We start from the raw sequence: 10,251 nt of genomic DNA, 5'->3' as shown, positions 1-10,251 counted from the left end.
TAAATGACAGTGTGTGTCAGTCTGTCACCTCCATAACTCTAAAACCATGAAACCTAATGGCTCCAAACTTTGCATGCATACTAAGGGAACTCCAAGGTCGTGCATGGGTGAAAATTTGGTGTTGTGGTTAATTTAAACACTTCTTTTGAAGATAATTAACAGCCTTATTTAATTATCCTACATCACAGGCTCATCCTTGGTCACCTCACTGGGGTTTTAAGCCGCATCCTCGGTCACCTCATTCGCTGGGGTCTTAATTCACCATTGTTTCTGGCCTGTTCAACAATGCCTCGACTTAGAACAGGCCTCAACAGTTTCTTAACAATAAAGCGCTCCAATCTTTTTTCACTTCCCTCACTCATATCATGGAATGCCTCATCTACATACCTATGAATCTCTGTTTTCATCGCTTTTGTAAGTGCTATCGTTTTTAAATTAGGAGCTTGAAGCAATTTCATGCATTATCTGATGTGATCTTCCACGATCTACTCTCACAGCCTAATTAAAGAATATAATCGAAATATAATTACTGTTTTGAGGATCAGAACATGTGGACTAAATAACTGTCAAAATCTGGAGTGAAATCTGAAAATGTTAAGCAACCTGTGATGTTTTGTTTTTTTGTGGGTATGTGCCATTATCAATCGGCTTGCTATCACTTACCAAGCCAGCCGTTCCTTATTGTACACTGGTCCTTCCCAATTCCATATCCATGCGATGCATTACGTCATTGCTGGGTGCTAAAAGAAGGGAGTACTCAGTTTTTACTGTTTATTACTTACGAAATCTAAAGATTTCGTAAGTATATTGATGACTTCCATCCTCTGTTTGTGTGTTTGTTTGTGTGTGTGTTTGTGTGTGTGTTTGTTTGTTTGTAGGCACGATAACTCAAGAACGGAAGAAGCTACCAATGTCAAATTACACCGCCTGATTCAGGAGGGTGATGGCTAGCGCTGATTAGATTTTGGTCAAAATCGGTCAAAGGTCAAGGTCACAGTGAGGTCAAACATTCAATTTTTGATGGTTTGGTACAGAATCATCGTAGAAACTTCTGGTTTGCGTTGCTACCTTCTCTCGCGACAGCTTTTATTAGACAACGTCAGAGGGCAAGTTGACGATTTCGTAAGTACCAGTCTATGACTGCTTGTTTCTTTCTTGTTTGTCCGGGCGATATCTCAGCCATCCTTTGAGCTGGGAAGCTGAAATTTATGGAGAAAAGTGAAAATGTGCTTTGGCGAAAATGGTATTTTTATTTTTTGATTAATCAATTAATTACTTAATTATTATCGATTTATTTATGACATATTTATTTTGTTTCCCATCTGGGCAATATCTCAGGCACCGTTTGAGCTAGGAAGCTGATATTTGGACATGACAGTGAACAAGTGATTTGGCTATAAAGTGTTTTTTTTATTTATTGATCAATCAATTATTCCATTTATTATTATCCCCCGCCAACCAACGAAGTTGGCGGGGGATTTAGAATTTAGAAATTTGGGGGGGATGGGTTCCGTCCGTCCGTCACATTTCAAGCAAGTGGTGAACTGGTGCCTTTTGATATTTTATAAATGATAGGTCACATGGTTTGGCAGCCATGTTGGATTCAAGAAAAATATTAAATAATGTTTTCTCTGGAATCACATAACCTAACGAAGCGAAAATTTGCAACTATCATCTTCCATCATGTCTGCATACATAGTAAAAATTATGACATCACAAGTCACATGGTTTGGTGGCCATCTTGGATAGAAAAACACACCTCACCCGATTAACACGAAACTTCACACACGTATTCCACTGGAGGATTGGAGGCAGAATTTAAATTTATGATGTCATAGGTCACATGGTTCATCAGCCATCTTGGATTGAAAATTAATAAATTTTAAAAATCTTCTTCTCCAGAACGGCTGGACAGATTGAGGCAAAATTTCACATTCACTTTCCCCAAGACATCCCTTCAGAAGTTTGTTAATTTTTAATTGATAGGTCACATGGTTTGGCAGCCATATTGAATTTACCCTAAAACCTTCAAACATCTTCTCCAGAACAGCTGGTCAGATCAAGGGGAAACTTCACATACATATTGCACATGCTTAGGGATTATAAGTTTGTTAATCCTCATTTACTATGGCGGGGGATATCGAAGACTTTGTCTTCAACGGATGCTAGTTTCAGTTGATTTGGATGATTGGATATGTATCGCTTTTTGAATGGTTCGGTCCAGTGTCCATTCCCATCCCATCCCCCCCCCACCTTCCACCTCCCATAATCCTGAGCTGGTTTGGTTGAGTCCACATTTACATTCGATTTATTTTCCTAATAAAATGATTAATGGTTTATGTATTTTTTATCCCCCGCCAACCAACGAAGTTGGCGGGGGATATAGAAGTGGGTTCCGTCCGTCTGTCACATTTTGTTTCCGGAGCTTAACTACAAATTCCCTCAAGATACATTTACGAAATTTGGTACACATATCAAGCAAGTGGTGAACTGGTGCCTTTTGATATTTAGAGATTTCCCCCAAAAAAATTTCTTTCACTTTCCATGGAAACAAGTTGGGTATTAAGAAGTAATTGAGGTTAACCTTTGTTTCCAGAGCATAGTTGCAAAACTATTAACTATTTCTTTATGAACTTTGGTGCATACATCAAGAATATATTGAACTGGTGCCTTTTGCTACTTGTCCTTATTTACTATGGCGGGGGATATCGAAGACTTTATCTTCAACGGATGCTAGTTTTATATGAATCGGGTGTGTTTGAGAAAGGTTGTGCGCTTTGTCTTTGTGACTTTCAAAGCAAAATACATTTGATAACACCTGATTTCCGAGCTGTTTCCTAAATTACCGAGCCAAACGTTTTCCACCTGTCAGATGATTGACAGCTGCTTATAAAGAATAATGTTTCTGCACATATGCTTGAAATGTCTATAATGCAACATTGTTTTGAAAATTTGTTTGTTGAAAGTTGTATACAGTATATACTGCTGTAGTCCATCACAAGGACTCCAATCATGCTAGTATGTGTGTGTATGTGTATGTGTATGTGTATGTGTATGTGTATGTGTATGTGTGTGTGTGTGTGTGTGTGTGTGTGTGTGTGTGTGTGTGTGTGTGTGTGTGTGTGTGTGTGTGTGTGTGTGTGTGTGTGTGTGTGTGTGTGGTCAACTTCCTATCTTCGTAACACTAGATAAGAGAGATTTAGAATACCTCCAAAGATATGTGACATGCTTCAGATTTGCTTGTGAATTTGAAAGGAGACTAAAATTATGAAAGTCAATGTTGGATAACGTTCCAAATAAAACTGCTTTAATTGCATGTTTCTCTCAATCGTAAAACCGAGAATTATGGCAACTTGAAAGTAAAAAGAGAACACATTTTAATAAACTAATTTTATTTAAATAAACTGAGGCAAGTGTTGTTAATGTTGCTTAAAATCCGAGTAGTTTCTCAACACATTTCATGATTTAAGCTGGTCTAGCATGAGCATTGCAATACAGTGAGGAACCCAACACCTTACTTGTGACCAACACATAATAACCAAGTTGTTGGTTGACCACATCAAGGGCTCAGCACTATTATGTGCAAAATGTATGTACTTAATCAGTTGTGTGGACTTGTGCTTGGCCAAAGAAAGAAAGAAAAAAATAATATTTATACATACAGTAATTGCATACTCCCATTTCACTGTCCATGAAGCAGTTCCAAAGCCGATGAACTATCCCTGTTCCATTCCATGAGATGAGATTGTGTATCGAAGTTAACACAAGAACGTGGTAAAAATTGCTTTAAAATCTTCCTGCGAATCAGATATCTTCGGGTGGTTTTTGTGTAAATCGACCCTGGTGGATTATTCTTGAGAGTTAACAGAACATTGTGGTAAAAGTAGCTTCAAAAGCTCTGTTTTGGGGAGGGGCAGGGTACAAATTGAAGACTCATGGAAGAGTGATCTGGCTTGGGGAAAAGAGTAACTGAGACAACAGGGGAGATAGGTGTGAGGCAACAAGCAAGAAAGAAAGAATAGATGAACAGGAAGAGGAAAGGGAAGGAAACGGTGACCTGTAAGCAAAAGGGATGCATTAGGGATAATAGGGTTCAAGATAACATGGAAAACAATCTGAGATAGTGGAGTTTACTGCCAACTTGAAGCCTTGGCATAATCAGCAGGGGAAAAGAGAGTATTCTTCAGACCAGAGATATCACTTATGTATACAAAGAACAATACCAGGTCCAAGACACTACTTTGGGGCATTCTAGGCTCAAGTGCGACGAGTTAAGAATTCCCTTCGGAGATTCACGCTGGCTTTGAGAGTGGAGGAAGTCAGCATGCCAGGAAAGATTATGGCCTTGGATGGCACAGGCAGGAAACGTTTGGCAAGCAGAGCAAGGTGCCAGATAGTAGTAGGATATCCAAAGTTGTAACCAGTACAGAATTCAGAATGATGATCAGTGATCAGGATATTTAGCAAAAGGAAAATACGTCAGCTGTGAATTAGGATTCCATGCGTTTGCTCAAAATTTGAATTCGTTTGTTTGTACATCCTTCTAAAAGGTCTGTTAAGTATATCAGAGGTGGCCTAAGGTGAAGGGCAGGCTGAAGAATGCAGATAAAGGATACGTGAGAACAGCAGAGCAGGATTTGAGAACACAGGCACTGATGTTATCTGGGTTCAATGCTGAGGCTGCACAGAACTTCGTCACCCTTTGGTGAAAAATCAGAGTTCATTGGGGTCTGGGTACAATGGGGTAAGGTAGGGACAGAGATGGATGAGTTGGGTACCCAAGCTTTGGAAGTAAACGCAGTTACATTCATTCTCATCTCGAGCGGAAGAGGCAGGTTGGACAGTTTAACCTTGAGATAAGCTACATGTAGATGATGATTCCTGGCTCACCTAAGATTACACACACATTTGTTGCAAACCTTGAGAAATGGCTCAAGGTTGTCCTCAGTCATGTTAGCCTTTCATGATAAGAACACAAGCTGCTTGATTAGCCAGTTTCACCACAGGATTCAGGGTGTCAGGGCAAAAAGGATGTCTATGATAGTTGCAGGCAAGATGGGTCAAATTTAAACACTATAGACACACAACAAGCTCTTGTGAAAGCATTTTCAAGTGGAACCAATGTCAGATGCAGAGGATATGGAAGACTAATCCTTTTGCAAGAAGACAACATGCAGTCCTTGTCAGTTTGCCTGAGTGAATAGCAAGACTCTTTGATGCTATCCAGCAACACTGCGAGAGATTTGGACTCTCACAAGAACAGTCAGATGAGCAAAGTGGAGCAGAGGAGAAACAAGAGAGATTGGAAGGACATTTGGTCATTAATGGATCCAATTTTAAAAGATTGGAGAAGGCACAATCTTGTCAAAATAAAGGGTAGAAAAGGCTCAAGTTAAACTCATGCAAAACAGGAGACTGAAATGCTCAGTGAACAAGATATATCACTCATGGAGTTTGAGAGAGAAAGAGGACAGAATTAAAGGAGTTAAAAGCTTACTTTTCATACCTTTGAGTTTCAATAACTTTTTTTAACACAGGCACTTATGGCCATCCATCCATCCATCCATCCATCCATCCATCGGGACCATACTCTGTGCAGAGCGTTGGTGCTGCCTAATATAAGCAGTCTCCTTGGCTATTGGGCACAATCCTGGACGGGTCGCCACTCCAACGACACAGAATACCAGCATGCTGGCACTCATTTTGCCAACCTCAGAAGGATGACACAGGGAGAGTCAACCCCACCTGGTATTAATTCAACGGCGGAGTAGGATTTGAACTCAGGATCCTAGAATCCCAAGCCCACCACCCTCACCTTTAAGCCAACACCAGGCATACTCATGGCAAGGTGGAATAAAAGAGGGAAAAGGGTCAATCGTCAGACAGAGGGGAAACATGAAGAAAACAACATGGAGAAGCATTAATGGACAAAGATGTTGGTTGTAAGTGTGGTGGATTACATTTTGATTTTTGTCAGAGCAATGTGGCACTCAAGATAAGTCACGAGCTCCGTAGCTATGAACCAATCGTCGACGTGTCATCACTCTGTCAAACAGTGTGAAAACTTACAATGAGAAGCCATGACAATCAAAACAACACAACGTTAGGGAAATACGAGGCTTTACCCACTCCACCACAAAACCAATCACAAGGAGAAGGTGAAAGGAAGACTCCGAGTGGGTATAAACAAAAGTTAGGAGGTACAACAGAGGAAAGACCATGGCGTTGCAAAGGGCATAAGACTTAAAGATCAGGAGACACCAAACATGGGAAAATAGTTCCATGTGCGAACGAAGGAAGAGGCGATGAATGAGTGGAAGTTGAACGTTAAGTTTGAACTTGGTTTGGGTAACAAGGTCAAAGTGTTGGCAGAATTATGTGCGACCTGGAGGGGTAGAGGTTGAGCAAGGAGGTACGAGAGGAGGAGCAACAACAGAATACAGCCAACAAAAGGCTGCAACTCGAACAGCCCTCGGTAGTGGGATAAACAGTTTATGTTTTGTATCCCACTGATAGGCCAGATCTGCACCGGGACCTAAACCAAAATCTAACTGGCTTGTTCTCATCACCTACCCAACTCATCCACCAAGTTTTGTCGTAATCCGTCCACAACTTTTTGAGATATCGTGCTGTACTGGATATCGTTTTTGGCCCCATCTCTCAATGGTAAAGATTCACCTTGGAAATTCTAGAATCTGGATCTTCAGTGAAATCTAATCAATTCGTCCTCATCACACACCCAACCTGTCCATCAAGTTTTGTCCGAATCCGTCCATAATCTGAGACACCCTGCTCAAAGACAAACAGGGGTGAATACGTCACCTCTGTCCACCTTTGGTGGCAGAGGTAAAAATACAACAACCTGCCTGTTGTAAGCAAAAGGCAGACCCCGAGACTCGGCCTTCAATCACGAGAAGCCAATAACACCAGGACGTTGAAACTCCATGACCTCAAGTGAGAGTGGGTGGAGTAGAAAGGGTAGTATCAGCACCAGATCACAGTGGGAACCATATTCCATGAAATTTCAGATTTAAAGCCTTGTGCACCATGAGAAGCATAGTGATGACTGTCCTGCAGAGCATTCCGAGAGGGCAGCTGGATTTGGAGGATAGCTTGGAAATATATCCTGTTTTAGATTGAGGGCAGCCATTCATTATGAGCGTAGAAGCAGCAACATATCAAGGTGACCTGGAGGGCAGCCAAACTAATGATCAGAGTTTAGACAAGAGATGGATCTGGAGGTCTTCTGCAATGATGCATTATATTACTTTTATTATGAGGAGGAGAATCAGCAGTTGAAGATGAAAGGGTCCATTTGGCACTATTCTTATGAAATAGGGAAACATTGGCAACTTTCAAAGATGCAGGTATGTGGCTCTCAGTCATTTATGTGGAGAAGTACAGAAAAATAAAAGGCAGAACAGATCAACCAGTCTCGAGTATTAAAGCGATGATGCTGTCAGGGCTACGAAAAGTGGATGAGTGAATCAAGAGCAACTGTGATTTTCTGCACATGTGGAGGAAGGAGGCTCATGATTAAGTGAGCTTTCAGATGAGCAAAGGAAGAGAGAGAGATTCAGGACCTTGGTTGTTTCATCAAGGATCGAGTTAGGCACTCATTCTTTGAACAAGCGGTGAGTGTCCTCAGCCTTAGACTTGCCCAATTGGCACAAAAATGTTGTGGATGGCAAGAGATCAGAACTAAGGTGAGCATAACGTTGAGTTCTGGCACGTGCGAAGTCAAAATGTAATGATCGAGCTTTACAGACACACCACAGGTTTTCGCCATTGGGGTTGGTTTTCCAGGATGTAAATGAAAGCCACTTCCTCATATTTGCCTCACCGCATGAATGATATTCCAGGGACGGGGATATGGCACAGGAAAACTAGAAGCTTGAAGTTACCAATTGATGCAAGTGAGAGGTGAGAAGAGTCCCTGGCACTATGTCCACAGATAACAAAGGTCACACTTTGATAGTTCCCTGAAGACAACCAGATAGTCGATTTTAAAATGACATGATATGAGGAGCAAAGGAAAGCTGAGGAAGCATGGCAGAGGTTGGACGGAAAGTCACACATGACCAAGTCTCATAGAGCTGGCAGGATGGCCTGGAGGTATGCAAACTCGCCTCTGAGCTGTCCAGCCTGGGTTTGAATATCGGAACAGCTTTATAAACAGTCATCTTGGTGTCCCACTGACAGGGTAATCCACCAATGTGCATGCCATGCCGTCCCTTGGGTCAATGTTAAACTGGCGTCCCGTCTGCCAGCAAAAGTTGGTAGACGTTAAAGATCCCACGGTGTCCTTCACAAAAGTAGGCAAGCTATCGCCAGCACCATGTACAAATTACAAATTCCTGTCCTAACCTACAGGGGGTGTTGCAACAGTGGCACAACCCCACCCTCAGCCAATGATGATACTCACACCCTTGTACTGCATTTGAAAGAAGTCTCAAAGATTTGGAGCTTGACAAATCAAACAAATTAAGGCCTGAAGTATGACAAGAAGTCTTGGCTGCAATGCTATGTGGATGTTGGCATGAAGACCTATACCAAAACAGCTGCAATTGTGGTGGTTGGAGTCACACTGATGAGGAAAATAAAGATGGGGTTTGAGGTTCATCAGGAGTCTCGGCAGTCCACTCAGTTGGAAGGGTGGTAGACCAACACTTAAGATATTGCAATGAAGTGGTTCACAGATGCAGAAATATTCCAAATGTATTGAGGAGCAGAGCTGGGCAGGAGCTCCTGACAAAAAAATCACAACATCACCTCCAGAACAAGCTTGGGTCTGTCAAAGCAGTCCAAGGAATAACCAAGGAGGGAGACAAGCACATCTGGGATATCCTGTGAAAGAAGAGTTTGTTTGACAGGTGACATCTGGGGAAGAGGCATTAACCTTTGGAGAGAGATCCATGAGATTGGAATGAAGTCCACCAATGTTTGTCACCCAGATGTACAGCTGAGGTGGCTAGGAGGGGTGGTGGGTGGGCCAAAAGGGCAAGAATGGGGTTGTGGTACAAGCAGGAGTAGGAGCTAAATAAGTAAAAGGTGTGAGAGAGAGAGTAGAGGGAATGGTGGATTCATGCATCCGCATTTATGACAAGGCTTTCTTTTCTGATTACCGACTGGTAAAATGTGGGCACATCATGGAGTGAGTAAGGAACAGGGTTATTTAAGGCTTTGAGGAAGGCTCTGCTGAACTGGCATGATGGATTATGAATGGGCTTACTGCACATACTGTTCAGGAAGAGAGAAGGGCAAAAAAGAGTGAGCTTGGTGGAATGTGAAAGGATTGGCAAAAGAGGTGATGAATGCACAGTTAAGAATGTCATAACTCGCTTGGGAAGGCAGCTTGACTACAATTCATGCAAATGAGAGGATTGATTAATTAACTAATTAAACTTTTTTTTTGATGAGCAAGATGCAGAAGGAAGGACAAGTGCAGACGATGGAGAGGAAGAGAAGAAAGGTAGAGAGGGTGGGAGACAGAAAGAGCAAGAGATGTTGGTGGGGTCAGGAGACCAGAGAGCAATTGTAAAAGTGCAGTTTGGGGTGAGGGGGAGGGGAGGACATTTTGTAATAATAAAGGCTGAGAAGAGAATGCATGAGAGAGGGGGGTGGGTAGAGAGCAAAAGGAAATGGACAGGCAGACCATTTGATGGCAAAACTAAAAAGCAGAGCACAGCAGGTTGACAGTCTGACAGAGAGGCAGAAGGGAACAAAGTAAACAATAAAATGCACAAACACCAAGAATATGAACTGGCATGATGGATTATGAATGGGCTTACTGCACATACTGTTCAGGAAGAGAGAAGGGCAAAAAAGAGTGAGCTTGGTGGAATGTGAAAGGATTGGCAAAAGAGGTGATGAATGCACAGTTAAGAATGTCATAACTCGCTTGGGAAGGCAGCTTGACTACAATTCATGCAAATGAGAGGATTGATTAATTAACTAATTAAACTTTTTTTTTGATGAGCAAGATGCAGAAGGAAGGACAAGTGCAGACGATGGAGAGGAAGAGAAGAAAGGTAGAGAGGGTGGGAGACAGAAAGAGCAAGAGATGTTGGTGGGGTCAGGAGACCAGAGAGCAATTGTAAAAGTGCAGTTTGGGGTGAGGGGGAGGGGAGGACATTTTGTAATAATAAAGGCTGAGAAGAGAATGCATGAGAGAGGGGGGTGGGTAGAGAGCAAAAGGAAATGGACAGGCAGACCATTTGATGGCGAAACTAAAAAGCAGAGCACAGCAGG

At 42.1% G+C, this 10,251-nt stretch overlaps 2 protein-coding genes across 5 annotated transcripts in view; one reads left to right on the top strand and one right to left on the bottom strand.

The window, feature by feature from the left end:
• WASHC4 (WASH complex subunit 4) overlaps window positions 1-10,251 on the bottom strand; it is a 150,769-nt gene that overhangs the window by 7,754 nt on the left and 132,764 nt on the right. The window lies entirely within an intron of this gene.
• The window catches only part of LOC147019606 (SLIT-ROBO Rho GTPase-activating protein 1-like), a 189,221-nt gene that overhangs the window by 176,586 nt on the left and 2,384 nt on the right, over window positions 1-10,251 (top strand). The window lies entirely within an intron of this gene.

This window comes from Eptatretus burgeri, chromosome 9, assembly GCF_056783735.1.
Source record: "Eptatretus burgeri isolate ZD-2024b chromosome 9, Ebu_testis_v1, whole genome shotgun sequence".
Taxonomy (NCBI): domain Eukaryota; kingdom Metazoa; phylum Chordata; class Myxini; order Myxiniformes; family Myxinidae; genus Eptatretus; species Eptatretus burgeri.
The sequence above is the reverse complement of the archived record's forward strand: the minus strand, read 5'-3'. Positions and strand labels throughout refer to the sequence as shown.